This window comes from Hyla sarda, chromosome 7 (assembly GCF_029499605.1).
Source record: "Hyla sarda isolate aHylSar1 chromosome 7, aHylSar1.hap1, whole genome shotgun sequence".
NCBI classification, from domain to species: domain Eukaryota; kingdom Metazoa; phylum Chordata; class Amphibia; order Anura; family Hylidae; genus Hyla; species Hyla sarda.
In genome coordinates, this window is record NC_079195.1 from 23,274,469 (window position 1) to 23,299,045 (window position 24,577).

General features: G+C 42.5%; 1 protein-coding gene and 1 long non-coding RNA gene across 5 annotated transcripts in view; one reads left to right on the forward strand and one right to left on the reverse strand.

Annotated features, from left to right (window-relative positions):
• Positions 1 to 4,743: 4,743 nt before the first annotated feature.
• Positions 4,744 to 24,577, forward strand: part of LOC130281862 (uncharacterized) — a 97,301-nt gene continuing 77,467 nt past the window's right edge. Inside the window, exons 1-2 of one of the 3 annotated variants that reach the window (XM_056529597.1) lie at positions 4,744 to 4,893; positions 18,039 to 18,161. The gene's annotated coding sequence lies outside the window, so the exon portion shown is untranslated. Of the gene's footprint in view, positions 4,894 to 15,408; positions 15,458 to 17,752; positions 17,832 to 18,038; positions 18,162 to 24,577 lie in introns of those variants that run through there. The other 2 variants (XM_056529596.1, XM_056529598.1) reach the window with 2 other exon arrangements.
• Positions 5,532 to 24,577, reverse strand: part of LOC130281863 (uncharacterized) — a 106,946-nt gene continuing 87,900 nt past the window's right edge. Inside the window, exons 1-3 of one of the 2 annotated variants that reach the window (XR_008846139.1) lie at positions 10,132 to 10,294; positions 8,051 to 8,147; positions 5,532 to 5,877 (exon numbers count right to left, since the gene is read on the reverse strand). This is a non-coding gene — a long non-coding RNA (uncharacterized LOC130281863). Of the gene's footprint in view, positions 5,878 to 8,050; positions 8,148 to 10,131; positions 10,295 to 24,577 lie in introns of those variants that run through there. The other variant, XR_008846138.1, reaches the window with a different exon arrangement.

Below are 24,577 nucleotides of genomic sequence, written 5' to 3' on the forward strand. Positions count from 1 at the left end.
AATACTGCCTCCTATATACAAGAATATAACTATTATAATACTGCTCCTATATACAAGAATATAACCACTATAATACTGCTCCTATATACAAGAATATAACTACTATAATACTGCTCTAATATACAGGAATATAACTACTATAATACTGCCTCCTATATACAAGAATACAACTACTATAATACTGCTCCTATATACAAGAATACAACTACTATAATACTGCTCTAATATACAGGAATATAACTACTATAATACTGCCTCCTATATACAAGAATATAACTACTATAATACTGCTCTTATGTACAAGAATATAACTACTATAATACTGCCTCCTATGTACAAGAATATAACTACTATAATACTGCTCCTATATACAAGAATATAACTACTATAATACTGCTCCTGTATACAAGAATATAACTACTATAATACTGCTCCTGTATACAAGAATATAACTACTATAATACTGCTCCTATATACAAGAATATAACTACTATAATACTGCTCCTGTATACAAGAATATAACTACTATAATACTGCCTCTTATATACAAGAATATAATTACTATAATACTGCTCCTATATACAAGAATATAACTACTATAATACTGCTCCCATATACAAGAATATAACTACTATAATACTGCCTCCTATATGCAAGAATATAACTACTATAATACTGTTCCTATATACAAGAATATAACTACTATAATACTGCCCCCTATGTACAAGAATATAATTACTATAATACTGCTCCTATATACAAGAATATAACTACTATAATACTGCCCCTATATACAAGAATATAACTACTATAATACTGCTCCTATATACAAGAATACAACTACTATAATACTGCTCTAATATACAGGAATATAACTACTATAATACTGCCTCCTATATACAAGAATATAACTACTATAATACTGCTCTTATGTACAAGAATATAACTACTATAATACTGTCTCCTATATACAAGAATATAACCACTATAATACTGCTCCTATATACAAGAATACAACTACTATAATACTGCTCTAATATACAGGAATATAACTACTATAATACTGCTCCTATATACAAGAATATAACCACTATAATACTGCTCCTATATACAAGAATATAACTACTATAAAACTGCCTCCTATGTACAAGAATATAACTACTATAATACTGCTCCTATATACAAGAATATAACTACTATAATACTGCTCCTGTATACAAGAATATAACTACTATAATACTGCTCCTGTATACAAGAATATAACTACTATAATACTGCCTCTTATATACAAGAATATAATTACTATAATACTGCTCCTATATACAAGAATATAACTACTATAATACTGCTCCTATATACAAGAATAAAACTACTATAATACTGTCTCCTATATACAAGAATATAAATACTATAATACCGCCCCTATGTACAAGAATATAACTACTATAATACTGCTCCTATATACAAGAATATAACTACTATAATACCGCTCCTATATACAAGAATATAACTACTATAATACTGCTCCTGTATACAAGAATATAACTACTATAATACTGCCTCTTATATACAAGAATATAATTACTATAATACTGCTCCTATATACAAGAATATAACTTCTATAATACTGCTCCTATATACAAGAATATAACTACTATAATACTGTCTCCTATATACAAGAATATAAATACTATAATACCGCCCCTATGTACAAGAATATAACTACTATAATACTGCTCCTATATACAAGAATATAACTACTATAATACCGCTCCTATATACAAGAATATAACTACTATAATACTGCTCCTATGTACAAGAATATAACTACTATAATACTGCTCCTATATACAAGAATATAACTACTATAATACTGCTCCTATATACAAGAATATAACTACTATAATACTGCTCCTATATACAAGAATATAACTACTATAATACTGCTCCTATATACAAGAATATAACTACTATAATACTGCCTCCTATATACAAGAATATAACTACTATAATACTGCCCCTATGTACAAGAATACTTTACTTCCATCACATCACGTAATAATTGGCCCGGAGGCCGATTCCTCTCCACAACATGACATTATGTAGTCCACTGTGTTCATCCTCATTTCCTATTAAACCAGTGTATGACACACAGGAGATGATACAAGAAGACAAAAAGGTTTTGCGGTGACACGTTCTTCAGCGGCCACCTGCGGTGCACTATAGTACACAGTGTCGCGGTGTAGTCTATTGTAGATGATTCTGGATACTATGGCTACTTGGCTGCTGTGGCCTGGGGAAAACCTGACGTGGGCTCCAGTGCAAAATCGGTCACAGGGCAGCCCCTAGCTTAGTTGTCTCCAAACTGAGGACATCCAGATGTTGCAAAACTACAACTCCCAGCGTGCCCGGACAGCCGTTGGCTGTCTGGGCATGCTGGGAATTGTAGTTTTGCAACATCTAAAGGGCCGCAGTTTGAAGACCACTGCCCTAGTTATCAATCCTGGCATACCCCATAAATGAGTGTAGCCTCAACCTCCATGGGTCTGTCTGGGCATGATGGGCGATGTAGTCCTTCAACAGGTGCAGAGCCACAGTTTGGGGAACACCAATTTACGGGGAAAAAATTTGGGATTCTAGGTATTCTCACTGCCCACCGTCCAGATTATCTATTATCTTGAGCATGGTATGGTGCTGTCAGTTTTACACCGTATGCGGTTATTATTATTAGAGCACTGTATGGTGTTATTATTTATATTGTATGGCACTATTATTAGAGCACTGTATGGTGTTATTGTTTATGCACTGTTTGGCAATTGTTTTTGATCAATATATGGCACTAGTATATATATTTATATTTAACTGTATGGCACTTTTATTCCCACACTGAATAGCACTATTATTTTACGTAATGTTTGGAAGTATTATTTATGCAGTGTATGGCACTATTATTGGAGAACTGTATGGTGTTATTATTTAAGTACTGTGAGGCGGTAGTTTTTTGTATGGCACTGTATTTCAGAATACTGAATGGCAATATTTTTGATCACTGCACGTAGGGCACTATTATTTTGAACAATGCTTGGCAATATTATTCACGCACTGTACGGCACTATTATTTTGAGCGCTGTATAAAAGGATTATTTATGCAATGTATGGCACAATTATTTAGAGCACTGTCTGGAGGTATTTTTATATACACGGTATGGCACTATTATTTAGAGCACTGTCTGGAGGTATTTTTATATACACTGTATGGCACTATTATTTAGAGCACTGTATGGAGGTATTTTTTATGCACTGTATGGCACTATTATTAGAGCACTGTATGGCACTATTATTTTGAACACTGTATGGCAGTATTATTAATGCACTGTATGGTACTATTATTTAAGCACTGTGTGGCAGTATTATTAATGCACTGTATTGTACTATTATTTGAGCACTGTTTGGTGTTATTTTTTAAGCACTGTATAGCAATATTGTTTGTTCACTATATGATATGATAATTTTGAACACTGTATGGCAGTATTATTTATACACTCCATGGCACTATTATTTGAGCACTGTATGATCCCATTATTTTGGGCACTGTATGGCGCTATTACTTACTCAGTTTATAGCACTGTTATTTTGTGCACTGTATGAAAGTATTATTCATGCACTGAATGGCACTATTATTTTAAGCACTGTATGGAAGTATTTCTTATACTGTATGGCACTATTATTAGAGCACTGTATGGCAATAGTTTTTTTTTATAACTGTATATCTAAAGTTATTTATATTGTTATTCTAAACGCACTCTTTGGCACTATAATTTGAGCACTGTATTATGCTATTATCTTGAGCACTGCATGGTGTTATTACAGTGACCCCCCAACCTACGATGGCCCCGACATACGATCATTTCAACATACGATGGCCTCTCAGAGGCAGCATCAACATACAATGCTTTTGTATGTCGGGGCCATCGCATAAAAGGCTATCCGGCAGCGCAGACTGCTTCAGCTGCCACCGGATAGCCATTTACGGTGCTCCGTGTGGTCCGCTGACGATCACTTACCTGTCATCGTGGCTCCGGCGCGTCCTCTTCGGGATCCCCTACATCGTCAGCGCTCTCCATCGTCGTCATCACGTCGCTGCGCACGCCGTCCCTTCATCCAATAGGAGCGGCGTGCGTATCGACGTGATGGCGCCGACGGAGAGCGAGGATGCCGGGGAAGTAGAGGCCTTGCTGGAGCGTCGGGGGACAACCCGGGGAAGCGGCGTCAGCGATGGAAGGCGACATCCAGGGCAGCGGTGACAAGCGGTGACGGTCCGGAGTGGCGGGGAAACCTACCAGTGGTTTTCAACCTGCGGACCTCCAGATGTTGCAGAATTACAACTCCCAGCATGCCCGGACAGCCGTTGGCTGTCCGGGCATGCTGGGTGTTGTAGTTTTGCAACATCTGGAGGTCGGCAGGCTGTAGACCACTGTCCTATACTTTACATTGCACGGATCCCTCAACAAACGATGGTCCATTTGGAACGGAATGTTGAGGGACCACTGTATTCATGAACTGTTTGGCGCTTTTATTTCTGCACTATATGGCACATAATGAGAACAACAGATCCATCGACGACTGCAGCTTTTCATTGTTCATTTTACCCCTGCACCTAAGGAATTGAGTAATAATAAAAAAAGTTTATTGGCTACGTAAACATTGTAAGCAGAAGGAGGAGCTTCGAAATTCTTAGGATTTTCCTAATACTTGGCACTTGCTGGTGGTTTCCTCAAGGTGGAGCTATTTGTATTGTGATCTCCTTACAAACCCGCCGGTCAGCCCGGAGTGCGGCGGTCACTTCTCACAGGGGAAATGTCTTACATATTTGCAGATTCTTCACTGGCTGCTGTAAGTAGAGAAGGATAAATATTGTGACACCTTCTTAACCGTGTATGATATCTGTTTACTCCAGGTCTTATACTATGTATAGTTCCTCCCGCTGCCGAGATGCACTCCATGTACTTTACGAATAACAGGAATAGCGGTCACTATTGTCTTTTTCTGTTTCCTTCTTAAGAATTTTTTGACAGGAAAAGCCCCTTTATCTCAATGCACACAGCTGCGATACACCCTGGGACTGACTTTCATATATATATATATATATATATATATATATATATATATATATATATATATATATATATGTTTTTATTACGTTTTATGTACGATAATATTCTTTACCTCCTCGTTTTATTACTTTAGAAATTAAACCCCCGTAATGTATTGTTTCTACATTTCTTAACTCCTTCCCTTCCTATAACAGTAATTCCTATACATGCGGTTGTACCCTAAACAGGCAGACTATCTTCTGCCACGACTAACGGACGGTTCCCGTCGTGACACGGTATGATTGGAGCACAATATACTGCCATGCATAAGTATGCTGGAATATTATAATTTTCAAAAAGTGTTATATTTTAATTGTAAAAAAAAAAAAAAAAAAAAAGAAACACAAATTAAATATAAAAATAACACAACTTTAAACATAAACTAAACAAAACAAAAAAGTTTGCATTTACCGAAACAACGTGCACTATAAATATACCGTACAGCGGTAACAAAGACAATGGGGTGGGAACAGGAAAGAAAAGAGAAAAAAAAAAATGCCCAACACTGTGCAGTTATCAGCCACTACAACGTAACATCCGCAGTGAAGTATTATAGGGTCCAAAGTACAATAAAAAAAAACGTAGGAGTAAGTTTTGTAGTGCAGCACCGAGTACGTCTGATTTACAGGGTGATTTCTGCCTTTTTTTCTTCCGGGTTTTTTTTTTTCTTCCTTCTGTAGAAGCTGTGTTAGGAAATATTTCCTTAGAAATCCTTAAGTGCCCACTAAGAAAAAAATTAAATAAAAATGTTAACAACATTTTTTTGCTAAAAGGGAGACAAAAATATAGAGGATATTGTTCTGCAGCAGATATTTCTTTATAAATCGTCGACTACAGAATCTACAGCAAAAAATAGTAATAGTAAATCTAATAATAAATCAGAAATAACTGTAATAAATAAAAATAATAATAATGCAATTGTAAATATACTAATGTCAATAAAGAAAAAACATGGCAATAAGAATAGTAATAAAATAATAATAAAAGTAGTAAATACAATGCACAACGATTATATAAACATTACCTATTATAATAATAATAAGAAGAATACTTTTAGAAGTGGCAGATTGGAAGTTATGCCAGTCACTAGAGCGAGGTCCCTGCTGTGGCCGGCGGCCACAGCAGGGACCTAGTTCTAGTGACTGGCATCGGCGTGTCCGCAGAGTGAAATACCCTGCCCCTAGGCCTCAGTCACACATTTTGACATCCACTGCTCATGAAGGGGCGTGTCCAAATCAAGCACTGAGCCCGCCCTCACTCACCATGAATTCACTTCCTCCATGAGTCTGCTGTGCTGTGCTGAGTCTCTTCATCCAATCACTGCTGGCTGCTCTGTAACCCCCTCCTCTCCGTTTTCATGCTGCAGTCTGATAGGACAGGAGTGAGCTTGATATCACCTCCAACGTTTAGGGGATTACAAAAGTGCCAGCCAAATCACCCCATAAGAGTATTAGTCGATTGTCCCCACAATAATGTCAGCCACAGGTCTTCATAATGTCAGCAATGTGTCCCCATAACAATGTCACTAAATAACAGTGCCAACCAAATGTCCAGTAAGAAAATCTAACACATGCCCCCATAACAGTGGCGGCTACAGTACATATCCCCACAACAATGTCACTCATACGGCTTTATATTAGTTACCACCCAACATTTGAATCTCCATTCACAGGACGTTTTTGTTACCGCTGCCTTGACTAACCTGGGGAGCATCCACAAACCTCCCAGAAACACCCACTTTAGGGCACATTATATACTGTATAAACCCTGTGTCCCTTAATGATTCTTTATGTTACTCACTAGGTCATGCAGATTCTTTACATGTCTTTATGTGTATAGCTTCAGTATTTGGCTCACAAATCCCTCTGTTCTTCTGCTCACTCATTTTGACATCCACTGCTCATGAAGGGGCGTGTCCAAAGCAAGCGCTGAGCCCGCCCTCACTCACCATGAATTCACTTCCTCCCTGAGTCTGCTGTGCTGTGCTGAGTCTCTTCATCCAATCACTGCAGGCTGCTCTGTAACCCCCTCCTCTCCGTTTTCATGCTGCAGTCTGATAGAACAGGAGTGAGCACAGAGGAGTCCTGCCCTTACTTACTGGACTTCGTCCCTGCCTGTGCTTCAACTAAGACAAAGATGGTGCTGCAGTCAGACAGAATTATGTTCTGGAAGGTATGGGGACCCCTAGTGGTCTTTTTTATATAAGTCATGATTTCTATAAGAAGGAGATAACATTTTGTTATGAAATACACCGTATTACAAAGGTTAATGTTTTGCCAAGATGTACAACATATAAAAAGGTTTTGACTATAAAGAGTCTGAAGCCAAAAGCTTATATGTTAGATGAAAATTCCCTGAAATGTATTTCTTAGAGACCCGGAAGTAACATATAGTAACCTCATCTGACCCCCTGTTAGTATTTATGGGGCATTTAGTGAGGGGTATTTATGCATCGTTCCTCTCAGTCTATTTCTACCTATTCCGGAGCAAATATCTCTCGGTATTTCAGTCCAGTCGGGGGTGTAGCTAGAAATCACAAGGCCCTGATGTGAAAAATTGTCCTGGGCCCCCCTACCCCTCAACGACACACTTCCCCAATGCCTGACGAACTCCTTACCCAGCCTCGACCACACAAATATAATAATGAATGACAGGCAGGGCCGTACTGGGGCCAAAAATAAGCCCAGGCATTTTAAAATAAGCAGCCCATTTTTTATGGTGGGGGTCCGACTGCTTAGACCCCCACCAATCACCTTGGTTCAAGTGTCTCTCCAGCTGTTATAAAGCTACAACTCCCATCATGTCTGGAGATCCTCAGGCATTATGGAAGTTGTTGTTTTGCAACAGCTGGAGAGCCCCAGATTGGGTCAGACAGAACACACAGTGATATCAGTGACCTGAGTGACATCTTCTCTGTTGTCTTCTCTTTCTCATCTTGTCCGGGCACCAGGTCTTCATCATTGATTCCTCAGCTTGTCAGCAGATCCTCATTCTCTATATAAAGACATTAATCATTATAACCCTGCCAAATACTGAGTCCCCTGAATATAATACTGCCAACCACTGCACCCCCTGAATATAATACTGCCAACCACTGTACCCCCTGAATATAATACTGCCACCACTGCACCCCCTGAATATAATACTGCCAACCACTGCACCCCCTGAATATAATACTGCCAACCACTGTACCCCCTGAATATAATACTGCCACCACTGTACCCCTGATTACTGCCACCACTGTACCCTCTAAATATATTATTGCTACACACTGCACCCCCTGAATATAATACTGCCACCACTGTACCCCCTGAATATAATACTGCCACCACTGTACCCCTGATTACTGCCACCACTGTACCCTCTAAATATATTATTGCTACACACTGGACCCCCTGAATATAATACTGCCACACACTGTACCCTCTAAATATATTATTGCTACACACTGTACCCCCTGAATATAATATTGACACCCACTGTACCCTCTAAATATATTATTGCTACACACTGTACCCCCTGAATATAATATTGACACCCACTGTACCCTCTAAATATATTATTGCTACACACTGTACCCCCTGAATATAATACTGCCACCCACTGTTCCCATAATAATACTGTCACACAGTGTTTCTTCTTAGTCCGGCTGTATCCCACCCCTGCACTGTCCTCCTCCAGGCTTCTCAGCCCCCTAAGTCTTTACATAAGTCATTACCGCATACACCGCCACCCATGACCCCCCCCCCGTACACCATCCTCAGTCTCCTTCTCATCACTTCATACACCACCACCCAGCCCCCCCGTTCCCCATCCTCAGTCTTCTCATCACCTCATACACCACCACCCAGCCCACCCCATCCTCAGTCTCATCACCTCATACACCACCACCCAGGCCCCTCCTGTACCCCATCCTCAGTCTCCTCATACACCACCACCCAGCCCACCCCCCCCCGTACCCCATCCTCAGTCTCCTCATCACCTCATACACCACCTCCCAGCCCACCCCATCCTCAGTCTCATCACCTCATACACCACCACCCAGCCCACCCCATCCTCAGTCTCATCACCTCATACACCACCACCCAGGCCCCTCCTGTACCCCATCCTCAGTCTCCTCATACACCACCACCCAGCCCCCCCCCGTACCCCATCCTCAGTCTCCTCATACACCACCACCCAGCCCCCCCATCCTCAGTCTCCTCATCACCTCATACACCACCACCCAGGCCCCTCCTGCACCCCATGCCCAGTCTCCTCATCACCACCACCCAGCCCCTCCCCATCCTCAGTCTCCTCATCACCTCATACACCGCCACCCAGCCCCCCCCTGTACCCCATCCTCAGTCTCCTCATCACCTCATACACCACCGCCCAGCCCCCGCGGTACCCCATCCTCAGTCTCCTCATCACCTCATACACCACCACCCAGCCCCCCCAGTACCCCATCCTCAGTCTCCTCATACATCGCCACCCAGCTCCCCGTACCCCATCCTCAGTCTCCTCATTACCTCTTACACCGCCACCCAGCCCCCCCAGTACCCCATCCTCAGTCTCCTCATCACCTCATACACCACCACCCAGCCCCTCCCCCCTACCCCATCCTCAGTCTCCTCATCACCTCATACACCATCACCCAGCCCCCCCCCCCCCAGTACCCCATCCTCAGTCTCCTCATCACCTCATACACTACCACCCAGTCCAACCCCCCAGCCCCCCCAGCACCCCATCCTCAGTCTCCTCATTGTTAGGTACCCCCACCATCCATGCTCTCCTCATCAACCCATCATCATCAATGAATAACCCCCACACCCTCAGTCTCCTCATCAGTCAGTCAATCAATCAGCCCCCCCCCCCGCCTCCTCATCAATCACCCCATCCTCAGACTCCTCATCAATGAATAAAACACACACACAATGTCCTCATGAATTTATCACCCCTAGCACCCCCTCCGGCAGCCCACCCCATGTCTCCTCACCTTCTCACTGCAGCAATGTGCACCTGCCTCTGCCTGGTATCGATAACACAGGGTCAGAGGCAGGGATGGGTCAGGGGCTTTGAGCTGACGTGCGTGCGTGCCTGCGCGGAGCACGTCTTCTCCCATCAGCCCCTGGCCTCCCATCATGCCCCTGACCCTGCGCTGAGTATTAAAGGGCCGGCGCTCAGGTAATTGAGAAAAAAATTATATAAATAAAGATTGCTGGCAGCGACGGGCCCGGGAGGCGGACCTGTTGCTGCAGCTGCACAGTGTAGTGGCTATGGGGCCCGGTCACGATTGCGACCCCTGCGACCTCTATAGCTACGCCACTGAGTCCAGTACAAAGAGAGACAAGCCACTTCTTCTGTCTGAAGACTCTGCAAACAGATCCTTGGTTATATTAGATCATAAGGGAAACACTGAAGAAGAACGATATTGAGATGAACTGATGTCATAGCTGAATGTTCAGGTTCCTGATACGGCCACGGCCCCTGACATTATAATAATCACTATGATCAGATCCTTATCGTGGGTGTGAGGCGCAATGTCCTGGGCCAGAATTATGGGGCGGAATATTAACAGGAACAGCTGGTAATAAATCATTGACTACAGCCTCTAAAAATAGTAAATGTAATAATAACCCATAAGTAACTATTACAAATAAATAATAATAATGATGCAAAAGTAAAAATCCTTATAATAATACATAACTATAACAAATAAATAATAATAACATAACTATGACAAGTAACTATAAGGGTGGGTTCACACCACGATTTTGCTATACAGTTTCATAAAAAAAAAAAACATATGCAACCGTACAGAAAACCGTGCCCATAGACTTCCCATTCAAAACCGTATGCACCATAATGTATACGGTTGTCTCCGTTTTTCAAACCACACGGTTTTTGACTTTTTTTTCTCTGGACAGAAAACCGTGGCCTACCACGTTGTTTGTTCCGGTTGAAAAACCATATTAAACCGTATACATTTTTTTTTTAACATGGGAGTCAATGGGAACCGTACAGAACTGTATGTGCGTACGGTTCCATCCAGTTTTCACCATACGGTTTTTGACTTTCCACATTTTTTTTCTTGGAATTTCAATCAAACAAGGGAAACTTTATTCATAATGGAGTGAAAAGTTCAAAATGTATATGTTTTTTTTTCTTAAAAAACGGATGCAACCGGACATAATTTTTCAAACCGTATACGGTTTTCAATCGTATACAGATAAAAATTTGTACACACGTTTTGATACAGTTTAGTCAGGTTTTGAGGAATCCGTTTTTTTTTTTTATCAAAAACCTGATACACCCTTACAAAGAATAATAATGCAATAGTAAGAATACTCATAATAAATGACTGACAAATAATAATAATAACAACAAGTAATAATACAATAGTGAATATACTGATAATAATAAATAACTATAACAAAAAATAAAATAGGAAATATAGATAAGGGTATGTTTACATGGGCGGGTTACGAACGTGTTGTCCGGAGCAGGTATGAGCTGCTATGAGTGTTTCACGGAAGATTTTCTGCAGTGCATGTCCACAGTGGAAAACACTGTGGACATGCACTGCAGAAAATCTTCCGTGAAACACTCATAGCAGCTCAAACCTGCAGCGGACAACACGTTCGTAACCCGCCCATGTAAACATACCCTTACAGTGGGGCAAAAAAGTATTTAGTCAGCCACCAATTGTGCAAGTTCTCCCCCTTATAAAGATGAGAGGCTGTAATTTTCATCATAGGTTATAACCTCAACTATGAGAGACAGAATGAGAATTTGCTAATTATGGTGGTCAATAACAAAAGTTCATTTCAATACTTTGTTATATCCCCTTTGTTGGCAATGATAGAGGTCAAAGGTTTTCTGTAAGCCTTCACAAGGTTTTCACACACTGTTGCTGGTATTTTGGCCCATTCCTCCATGCAGATCTCCTCTAGAGCAGTGATGTTTTGGGGCTGTCGCTGGGAAACATGAAATTTCAACTCCCTCCAAAGGTTTTCTATGGGGTTGAGATCTTGAGACTGGCTAGGCCACTCCAGGACCTTGAAATGCTTCTTACGAAGCCACTCCTTCATTGCCCGGGTGGTGTGTTTGGGATCATTGTCATGCTGAAAGACCCAGCCCCACTTCCTCTTCAATGCCCTGGCTGATGGAAGGAGGTTTTCACTCAAAATCTCATGATACATGGCCCCATTCATTCTTTGCTTTACTCAGATCAGTCGTCCTGGTCCCATGCTTCACAGTAGGTATGGTGTTCTTTGGATGCAACTCAGCATTCTTTCTCCTCCAAACATGACGAGTTGAGTTTTTACCAAAAAGTTTGACTTTGGTTTCATCTGACCATATGACATTCTCCCAATCCTCTTCTAGATCATCCAAATGCTCTCTAGCAAACTTCAGATGGCCCCAGACATGTACTGGCTTAACCCCTTAACGACGCAGGACGTATATTTACGTCCTGCGCTGGCTCCCGCGATATGAAGCAGGATTGCGCCGCGATCCCGCATTATATCGCGTCGTTCCCGGCGCTCATCAATGGCCGGGACCCGCGGCAAATACCACACATCGCCGATCGCGGCGATGTGTGGTATTAACCCTTTAGAAGCTTTGACCGCCGCTTCTAAAGTGAGAGTGAAAGTGACCCGGCTGCTCAGTCGGGCTGTTCGGGACCGCCGCGGTGAAATCGCGGCGTCCCGAACAGCTGACAGGACACCGGGAGGGCCTTTACCTGCCTCCTCGGTGTCCGATCGGCGAATGACTGCTCCGTGCCTGAGATCCAGGCAGGAGCAGTCAAGCGCCGATAACACTGATCACAGGCGTGTTAATACACGCCTGTGATCTGTGTAAAAGATCAGTGTGTGCAGTGTTATAGGTCCCTATGGGACCTATAACACTGCAAAAAAAATGTAAAAAAAAAAGTGTTAATAAAGGTCATTTAACCCCTTCCCTAATAAAAGTTTGAATCACCCCCCTTTTCCCATAAAAAAAATAAAACAGTGTAAAAAAATTAATAAATAAACATATGTGGTATCGCCACGTGCGTAAATGTCCGAACTATAAAAATATATCATTAATTAAACCGCACGGTCAATTGCGTACGCGCAAAAAAATTCCAAAGTCAAAAAAAGCGCATTTTTGGTCACTTTTTATAGCATTAAAAAATGAATAAAAAGTGATCAAAAAGTCCGATCAAAACAAAAATCATACCGATAAAAACTTCAGATCACGGCGCAAAAAATTAGTCCTCATACCGCCCTGTATGTGGAAAAATAAAAAAGTTATAGGGATCAGAGGATGACATTTTTAAACATATACATTTTCCTGCATGTAGTTATAATTTTTTCCAGAAGTCCGACAAAATCCAACCTATATAAGTAGGGTATCATTTTAACCGTATGGACCTACAGAATAATGATAATGTGTAATTTTTACCGAAATATGCACTGCGTAGAAACGGAAGCCCCCAAAAGTTACAAAATGACATTTTTTCTTCGATTTTGTCGCACAATGATTTTTTTTTCCGTTTTGCCGTGCATTTTTGGGTAAAATTACTAATGTCACTGCAAAGTCGAATTGGCGACGCAAAAAATAAGCCATAATATGGATTTTTAGGTGGAAAATTGAAAGGGTTATGATTTTTAAAAGGTAAGGAGGAAAAAACGAAAGTGCAAAAACGGAAAAACCCTGAGTCCTTAAGGGGTTAAAGGGGTTATCCAGGAAAAAACTTTTTTTTAATATCTATATCTATATATCTATATCTATATCTATATATATATATATATATATATATATATATATATATATATATATATATAACTCAACTGGCTCCAGAGAGTTAAGCAGATTTGTAAATTACTTCTATTAAAAAATCTTAATCCTTTCAGTACTTATGAGCTTCTGAAGTTTAGGTTGTTCTTTTCTATCTAAGTAATCTCTGATGACACGTGTCTCGGGAACCGCCCAGTTTAGTAGAGGTTTGCTATGGGAATTTGCTTCTAAACTGTGTTAAAAGACCCTTATTAATCTTGTTCACATGCTGCAGGAAAAATCTGTGCTGAATCTTTGCTTAACCCCTTAACGACGAGCGCTGTAAATGTACGTTCTGGTGAGGTGGTACTTAACGCACCAGGACGTACATTTACGTCCTAAGCATAACTGCGAGCATCGGAGCGATACTAGGGTCATGCGCGGCAGGTCATGCGCTGCTGTTCCAGTCTGACCACAGTGCTCTCTGCTGACACCTCTGTCCATGTCAGGAACTGTCCAGAGTAGGAGCAAATCCCCATCGCAAACCTCTCCTGCTCTGTTTTCCACTGGAGTACCCCTTTAAGTTAACCTGCAGTGTAGTTTTTAAATCTGCAGTATGTCAATTTATGTTTCACGTTTTTCCCATTTTCTTTCTTATTTTTAGTTATATTGCCCTAGCATTGTGGGTTTTCCACGATTTATCCACATTGCAGGGAGCGTGCAGGAGTTTTATCAGGGTTTTGGAAAATTTTCTGCAAAATTGAAATAGAACCGCAACATGTGAACACATCCTTAGAATCCAGTCCAAAACCCCCCATAATTCGGTGCAGATCTTCCGCTGTCATGTAGGCTAGGTTTATTCTGCGTTTTAAGGGTGCGTTCACACGCTCTTTGTTTTTGCGGGTTTTCCGCAGCGTATTTGAAAGGGACGGGCTCTTCTCGGCTGTCCATAGCAGATTGTCCGCAGCGGAATTTACGCTGCGGAAAATCCGCCGCAAGCCCCATTGAAGTCAGTAGGGACTACGGCGGATTTTCCACAGCGTAAATTCCGCCGCGGACAATCTGCTATGGACAGCCGAGAAGAGCCCGCCCCTTTCAAATACGCTGCGTAAAACCCGCAAAAACAAAGAGCGTGTGAACGCACCCTCAGGCTGTGTTCACACGGCGGAATTTGAGAGCGGGAACCTGCGGAAAAAATTCTGCTCAGAAATTTCATTGCTGCAAAGTCGTATTGTTTTCAATGGGATTCTGCTGCACTGTGCACATGGTGGAATTTCTGCAACGGAAACATCTGCTGTGGAAATTACAATTCACAATTCGGGCACGTTCCCACTTGGCGTATGTGCAGCGTATTTCACGTTGCGCAAAATCTGCAGAAGCAGCTGGAAATATGCTGCGTATCCCTCGCTCACCATTCACACAGGGCTTTCCAGCAGCAGCCCTATGTGTGCAGTGGGTTTTGGAGGCGGGGCCGTGTGTCGGCGTGACTGTGACACACGGCTCCGCCCCAAAAACGCACTACATACATAGGACTGCTGCCGGAAAGCCCTGTGTGAATGGTGAGCGAGGGATACGCAGTGTATTTCCCGCTGCTTCTGCAGTTTTTGCGCAGCGTGAAATACGCTGCTTATATGTAAATTCTTTTTGGGAGCATTCCCAAGCGGTCCTAGTGCTGGCATATTCTGCCGGAGCCCGCTGTTTGCAGAATGTCCGCCCCGGAAATTTTCTGGGCACATACTCCGCTTTTTGAACATAGCCTTACTCTCTGCTGAGAACTGGATGCCGATGTATACTGTGGTGGAGAGCAGTGGGTGCATTTATTTGAGGGGGACCCTAGGGGGGGGGAGATATATCAAAACCTGTCCAGAGGGAAAGTTGCCCATAGCAACCAATCAGATCCCTTCTTTCATTTTGCAGAGGCCTTGTTAAAAATGAAAGAAGCGATCTGATTGGTTGCTATGGGCAACTGGGCAAGTTTTCCTCTGGACAGGTTTTGATAAATCTCCCCCTTATACGCCAAATACGCTATTTTAACTGGACAACACAGCAAACCGCGCTTTTGAGTCTGGTTAAAATATCGTAAATGGACGAAAAAAGGTTACTAAGTGACTCTGTTCGGGCCATTGAAATGAATGGCACCCGCTGCTCTTCCCCACAGTATACGTAGGCATCCCATCCTCGGAAAGATGGATACCTGTGACAGAGAGTCAAAATGCAGTATAAGGGTGCGTTCCCACCTGGCGTATAAGCAGTGTATTTCACGCTGCGCAAAATTTGCAGCAGCAGCGGGAAATACGCTGCGTATTCCTCGCTCACTATACACACAGGGCTTTCCGGCGGCAGCCCTATGCGTGTAGTGAGTTTTGGAGGCGGAGCCGCGCGTCACAGTCACGCCGGCACATGGCCCCGCCTCCAAAACTCACTACACGCATACGTTGCGTATACGCCAGGTGGGAACGCACCCTAAACCTGCAAGTGCAATCTATTGCAAAACCACAACGTGATCACACCGTCAAAATTCACCATAAAATGCAACAAGTCTATAACAAAACTTTGATTGGTTGCTATGGGCAACTGGTCAACTTTTCCTGTCGGACCAGTTGCCCATAGCAACCAATCAGATCGCTTCTTTCATTTTTAACAAGGCCTCTGCAAAATGAAAGAAGCGATCTGATTGGTTGCTATGGGCAACCGGGCAAGTTTTCCTCTGCACAGGTTTTGATAAATCTCCCCCCCCCCCCCACATGATTCTGTGCCAGATTTTTCGCTGTAATTTAACAGGCAGAAATGCTGCAGATTTCTGACATAAGTCCAGACATAAATATACAGCATACCTGTCCTGTGTGAACATATTTAAGAAAAAATAAATAATAAAAATTTAAAAAAGCTAAAAAAAAACGGCCGATGGCTATCCGGACATGCTGGGAGTTGTAGTTTTGCAACTGCTGGAGGCACCCTGGTTGGGAAACTCTGCTAGGGTGCATTCATACACACACAGGCGCGATTAGAAGCTGTGTGTAAATACAACCGTATAGTATAGTGGTCTTCAACCTGCGGACCTCCAGATGTTGCAAAACTACAACTCCCAGCATGCCCGGACAGCCGTTGGCTGTCCGGGCATGCTGGGAGTTGTAGTTTTGCAACATCTGGAGGTCCGCAGGTTGAAGACCACTGGTATAGTATATATAGTTGCCGATTACTTTTGGTGCAGATATTGTTTTTTTTCCTATAAAAAAAAAAATGCTTAAAGTAAAAATTTAAGAAAAAAAAAAGTTTTAAAGGGGTTGTGCGCTGCCCTGCTGTTGGGAGTTCCGCTCACAGCGTCCGGAAGTTCATTACTCCGAACGCTGTGTGCGGGCTTCCGTGTTCGCAGCCGCTGGGCGTGACGTCACGCCCGGCCCCTTCGTGACGTCTCGCCCGCCCTCTCGTGACGTCTCGCCCGCCCGCTCAACGAAAGTCTATGGGAAGGGGGCGCGGCCGCTGTCACGCCCCCTTCCCATAGACTTTGGTAGAGGGGGCGGGCGTGACGTCACGAGGGGGCGGACGAGATGTCACGAAGGGGCCATGCGGCTGCGGGCGAGACGTCACGCCCGGCGGCTGCGAACACGGAAGCATAATGAACTTCCGGACGCTGTGAGCGGAGCTCCGAACTGCAGGGCAGCGCACAACCCCTTTAACAACCGGGCAGAAGTGGGACAGAACTTCGGTTTCGCCAAGAATTTCCTAATTCTTTGGAACGCGCAATTGAATTTCTTAGGGTCTATTCACACGTACAGTATTCTGCGCAGATTTTCTGCTGCAGATTTCAATGTAAACTAAATGACTGAACACCGCTTCAAATCCTGCATGTAAAATCTGCGCATCAAATCTGCGCATAATCCTGTTCGCGTGGATAGACCCTTAAAGGCACAGCAGCACCATTCTCTCACCCAGGTATTGTACATGTCTGTATGTTCTCTCGCTGCTGCATGTAATGCTATCTCTCGGCCTGTCCCTGCCTGTCTGCTCCCCTACTGACGTCCAAGCTTTGTAGGTGTGTCTCACCTGTGCCTCCCCCTCCCCCACACCCCTGTCTCTCTCTGATGTCCCTGACGTACTGCGGCTGTCTCTCACCTGCCTGCTCTCCTCTCTCCATTACAGGAAATACCTTTATTCCTGGTGGGACCGCAGTGTGACTGTCACATCCCATTAATCCGTCTTCGTTTAAGGGGGGCCCCGAGGAGCTGCTGTGGACCCTCCCCGGCTAATGTCTGCAGTGCACAGGTAACAAAGTAAAATAGCATTTTGCTTTACTAGTGCTCTTTCGGTCTCTCCCAACCTCTTTACGGAGTAACCTTTACACCCCACCTGCATACAGCACTGTGCACACCGGTGGTCTCGTAACCTGTGTGGACTTTCCAAAGCATGCTGGTATTTGTAGTCTCACAGTCGGAGAGTTGTAGGTGGTGGACCCCCTGTGCCGTAATGGCTGATTCCTAGTAACAAGTTCAAGGGGCCTGCGAAGCCCTAAGGGGGCTGGAGAAAGGGTGAGGGGCGACTAAGTCCGATTTGATCCGATGACTTTTGTAGCTGATCTATAACTACGTGTAATGTTTAACTGGACTCTCGGAGTGGTCACGACTAAGGAGGAGGAGGAGGGGAGGTTCAGATTCCACGCGCAGACCTGAAAAATCTTAGCTTGTGGCGTCCATAATGGGAATCTATCGGTTAACCCCCTGATGCCTGGAAGGACGGTACGTGAGGTGGTTCTGTGGCGTGGATATTTATCAGGTCGGAGATGGTTAATTCGCATTTACAGGCGTGCTCGTGAAGTTATAGCTCAGGCGACATGGAGGAACGAAACTTCTTTTCTTTATCTTTTTTTATTTTCTTTTTAAGGCTGGGTTCACACTGCGTTTTCTATGTTTCCGGAAAAAAAGTTGTGCCGGGTCGACAACAATATACTGAGGTTAACTGTGCGGAACACTATACGATGTGCAAATATATATATATATATATATATATACACAAATGTAGACAAAAACGTGAATGCTCACAGTCCTACGAGGAACATTCGCGCTTTGGTCTACATTTCTATGTTTCCGTTAGGCCGGGTTCACACCACGCTATATTTGTGATCACTTTCATGGGTTTTTGCCGCAAGATATCGACTTCGAAGTAATAGGACACACTATACAAAGATACTAAGATTAGGCTTAATTCACACTGTTCCATTTTTTTTTTTTTTATTTGAGGTTTGCATTCTTTGAGGCTTTTTTCTGCAGTTTTGGCGACATTGCAGCAAAAATTACTCAGTTTTACTGTGGTTTAAGCTACGGCAGTAAACCAGGAAAAAGCATCAGAATGAGAAAAAATGGTCAATTGAACTTGTTCACTTTAGTTTATATAAATAAAACTTATTGCAGGCTGGGGTCACACTTCATCTTCTATGTTTCTGTTAGGCCAGGTTCACACCACGCTATATTTATGTTCACATTCACGTTTTTTTTGCCGCGCAAACTGTTCGAAGATATTGGTCACAATATACTAAGATTAGGTTATCTTCTTACTGTTCATTTTTTGGGGTTTTTGATTTGCACTCCTGAGGTGTTTCCACCAGAAATCGTATGATGTGAACATAGCCTTATGGTTGGTCTATTGAACTTGTTCGCTTTTTTTTGTTTAAATAAAGCTTATTGAAGGCTGGGGTCACGCTGCATCTTCTATGTTTATGTTAGGCCAGGTTCACACCACACTATATTTATTAGAGATGAGCGAACTTACAGTAAATTCGATTCGTCACGAACTTCTCGGCTCGGCAGTTGATGACTTATCCTGCATAAATTAGTTCAGCTTTCAGGTGCTCCCGTGGGCTGGAAAAGGTGGATACAGTCCTAGGAGACTCTTTCCTAAGTTCGTGACGAATCGAATTTACTGTAAGTTCGCTCATCTCTAATATTTATGTTCACATTCAGGTTTTTTTGCCGCGCAAACTGTTCCAAGATATTGGTCCCAATATACTAAGATTAGGCTATATTCTTACTGTTCATTTTTTGGGGTTTTTGATTTGCATTCCTGAGGTGTTTCCACCAGAAATCGTATCATGTGAACATAACCTTATGGCTAGCCTATTGAACTTGTTCGCTTTTTGTTTAAATAAAGCTTATTGAAGGCTGGGTTCACACTGCGTCTTCTATTTAGGCCGGGTTTACACCGCGGAATCTCTGGCTGGATTTTCTGAGCGGATCCATCAATAGAACGTTCACGTACATGCGTTCTTTCGGCAAATCCACTTCACCAAATGCATTGCCGTCTATCGGGTGGAGATTCCATGGTTTTCACGATTATTTTAGCTGTATACAAAACACATATATGCTGTAATCCATTTTTTTATATCTAAGTCAATGGGAAGCGAATTTCAGTCTTAGAATACATTTAAGTGTATAAAACGTGTGTATATATATATATATAATATATATATATATATATTTTTTTTTTTTTTTTAAACGGAAACAAAAACACACTTTTTTTCTGAAGCTTTTTTTTTTTTTTTTGTACGTACAGCATACCCTTGTTCACGTTCGTCCCTTAGGCCGCAGCTCCATAGTGATATGTCGCGCAAGATTGCAGATTATGCACGCGTGTGATGTGCTAGGAGGGACTGCAGGAAGTTGACAGAGGGCCCTTTTATTGGCGTTCTGCTATACTGACAAATTTGCCAACGCTGCAGATTTTTTTTTTTTTTGCATAGGTGACATTGCAGATGCATTGCATGCGATCCCAATAGCACAGTGTTTCCCAACCAAGGTGCCTCCAGCTGTTACAAAACTACAAATACAGCTGTGGCTAGATAATACCCCCTCAGAAGGTATAGTTCTGGAGAAGTGGTCTCCAAACTGTGCACCTCCAGCTGTTTTAAAAAAACTACAACTCCCAGCATGCCCGGACAGCCAACGGCTGTCCGGGCATTCTGGGAGTTGTAGTTTTTCAACAGATGGAGGCATTCTGGTTGGGAAACACTGTCATAGCATGCATTTCCTTGATACAACCAAGTGATTCAGCATTAGGACGCATTCACACACACTAGATCCGCTGCACGTTTTACAAGGCGATGTGTGTATTCACACGTACGTGATCTGCTGCAGAGGCAGTGTGGATTTACCAACATGAAATCTGCAGCAGAAAATCTGCAGCAGATCCTGCTCGTGTATACGCGCCCAATCATCTTGTATTACCTTGTAAAATCCACCATCCGCAAATTGCAGATTCGCAATTACAGATCTGCAGGGGGTCCGATGTGCGTGAATGCACCCTGAGGCTATATTCACACAGCGGAATATGGCAGAAAAATTTTGCTGCAGCAGAGTCCCATTGTTTTCAATGGGATTCTGCTGCTTCGTGCACACGGCGGAAACCTCTGCTGCCGAAATTCCGATTACGGCCTCCTCAGAAAGAATCGGCGTGTCAGTTCTTTCTGCGGAATCCGCCCGGAAGTGCATTGTCTGCGGAACGTTTTGGGACATTCTGCATTGTGAACATAGCCTTATAAGTGTATTTGGTAAGTCATTTCCGTAAGGCCGGGTTCAGACAAGCATCAAACACTTGCAATTTTGATGTATTGATTATTGAGGGAGTGCAATCCTTTCCAGACTAGCATGTCTGACTTTAGGCTAAGCTCACACAGCCATTGTGCTCTGATCCCTTCAAGGTCCATTCAGCGCCAAACAAAAGAGCCGAATGGGTCTGAGCACAATGGACACTGCCGGCTCCCAATAGATCCCACTGACTTGAATGGGGTCTGTTGGGTGTCTGGTGTATACGACTTTTATCTCTCTACTAAACTCGCGTCCTTTAGCAATGGCGCTCCCTTCAGTAGAGTACAATGGCCATGTAAACATTGCCTCACTTGACAACTAAAAGGAATGGGAGTACGGTCAGAACATTTGACGGTGGAGTTTATGGATGATATAGGTGCGCTACATTTCCATTTTTTTACCACACAGTTTCTTCAAACTAATTGGTTACGATTAGGGTTGCCACCTGGACAATATTTTACCGGCAGAGCCGGTATTTTGGCCACCCTGCCGGTATTTTTATATTTGCTGTTGCAAAATGACAACTCCCAGCAGCTGTTGGCATTCTGGGAGTTGTAGTTTTGCAACATCTGGAGGCACCCCCTGGTTAAGAAACACTGACCTATACTATATAGTCCAACATGCTGGGAGTTGTAGTTTTGCAACAGCTGGAGGCACCCCTGGTTAAGAAACACTGACCTATACTATATATAGCAGTGGTCTTCAACTTGCGGACCTCCAGATGTTGCAAAACTACAACTCCCAGCATGCCCGGACAGCCGTTGGCTGTCCGGGCATGCTGGGAGTTGTAGTTTTGCAACATCTGGAGGTCCGCAGGTTGAAGACCACTGGTATAGTATATATAGTTGCCGATTACTTTTGGTGCAGATATTGTTTTTTTTTCCTATATACCTACTACACTATAGACCAACATGCTGGGAGTTGTAGTTTTCGTTTAGATCAGCTACTGAGCCACAGGCTGTATCAGGGCATGCTGGGAGTTGTAGTTTTGCAACATCTGGAGGTCCGCAAGTTGAAGACCACTGCTATATACCTACTACACTATAGACCAACATGCTGGGAGTTGTAGTTTTCGTTCAGAGCAGCTACTGAGCCACAGGCTGTATCAGGGCATGCTGGGAGTTGTAGTTAGTAACTAACTGCAACTCCCGAATTTAATAAAAAAAAATAAAAAACAATCAAAAAGTCATATCAAAGCAAGAATAGTACTCGTGGTACTCGTAGATCGTGGCGCAGAAAATGAGCCCTCATACAGGCCCGTATAAGGAGAAATAAAAAATGTATAGGGGTCAGAATAGGTTAAAATTTCCCCCGCATATGTGTATCCTGTGATGTTACTCAAATATAATTAATTATGCAAATTAGCAGGGTCGGTATTTATTTTTTTGCAAGAAAGGTGGCAACACTAGTTACGATGTACAGGGCTAAGATTAGGCTATATTGACAATGCATGATTTTTTTTGCATTCTTAAAGGGGTATTCCAGGCAAAAACTTTTTATTTTTCAACTGGCTCCGGAAAGTTAAACAGATTTGTAAATTACTTCTATTAAAAAATCTTAATCCTTCCAATAGTTATTAGCTTCTGAAGTTTTCTGTCTAACTGCTCAATGATGATGTCACGTCACAGAAGCTGTGCATGATGGGAGAATATCCCCATAGGAGCTGGACAGCTCCCGGGACGTGAGTCATCAGAAAGCAGTTAGACAGAATACAGCAACTCAACTTCAGAAGCTAATAACTATTGGAAGGATTAAGATTTTTTAATAGAAGTAATTTACAAATCTGTTTAACTTTCCAGAGCCAGTTGATATATAAAAAAAAGTTTTTGCCTGGAATACCCCTTTAATGTGTTTTTTTTTCCAGCAAGAATAACACCATTTTACTGCAATTTGGGCTATAGCAGGAAAACGTGCAACCCTTATGGTTGGTTAACTGAACTTGTTCACTCTTGTGTAAATAAAGCTTCTTGAAATCATCGCATGATGAGTTTTGTAACCTGAGGCTTCTGCCCCTCTATACGCTGTAAAAGACAAAACTATTACACATATATCAACAAATACAATAAGAAATGTTGCTTATAGGAACCATTTAGATCACTTGTTTTTCATGAACTGGATAATTAGATTGGTTGCTATAAGCAACAGACATAGGGCCTGCACTGGCTTATAAACCAGGCCCGTCTTGCTCTTTTCAATAAACTTTATTGAAAAAAAAAAACCTGAGGACAACTTATTCCTCCCATTCCCTCCCACACCTGTGTGCCTACTAAGTCAAGGGGTTTTCCCACCATGTGTCTGCACCCGGCTGATGTCATGTCTCAGATATTTGGTTCTTTACCACTGAGGCCAGGGTGGCACAGCCATTATACATCCAAAACATGGGAAAACGCAATGCGATATCATAGTAAATGTTCCTGTGGGATCACATGTGCACTGCGCCCAGATATCACACCCCCCCTGTACTTATTACTACTACTACATCTCTCACAAATTGTAACGCACACCACATGAGTAGTTTTTGTTTTTAGTGTTTTGTGGCAAAACTTTTGGGGTCTTTTGAGAAACCCTGTAGAAAAGGCAATGTAAATGACATCTTTAAGGGGGATAGAGCTCATATTCTCCCTCCCACCTTAGGGTTGGGTTCACACTACGTTTTTGCAATACAGTTTACGTATACGTTTTAAAATTTGAAAACCGTACGGAACCGTATTGAAAACCGTATGCATTGACTCTCCATTGAAAACTGTATGCCAAAATATGCATCCGGTTTTATCCGTTTTACGTCTTGTACGATTTTGTCAGTTTTTTTCCCCTGTACCCAAAACCGCAGCCTACCACGGTTTTTGGTCCAGGTGAAAAACCATATGGAAACCGTATACATTTTTTTTTTTTTTTTTTACATAAGAGTCATTGGGAACCCTACAGAACTGTATGTGCGTATAGTTCCATACGGTTTTTGACTTTGCACAGTTTTTTTCTTGGAATTTCAATCGAACAAGTGAAACGTTATTCATAATAGAGTGAAAAGTTAAAAAGTATGGTTTTTTTTTCTTAAAAAACTGATGCAACCGGACATCACTTTTCAAACTGTATACGTTTTATTTT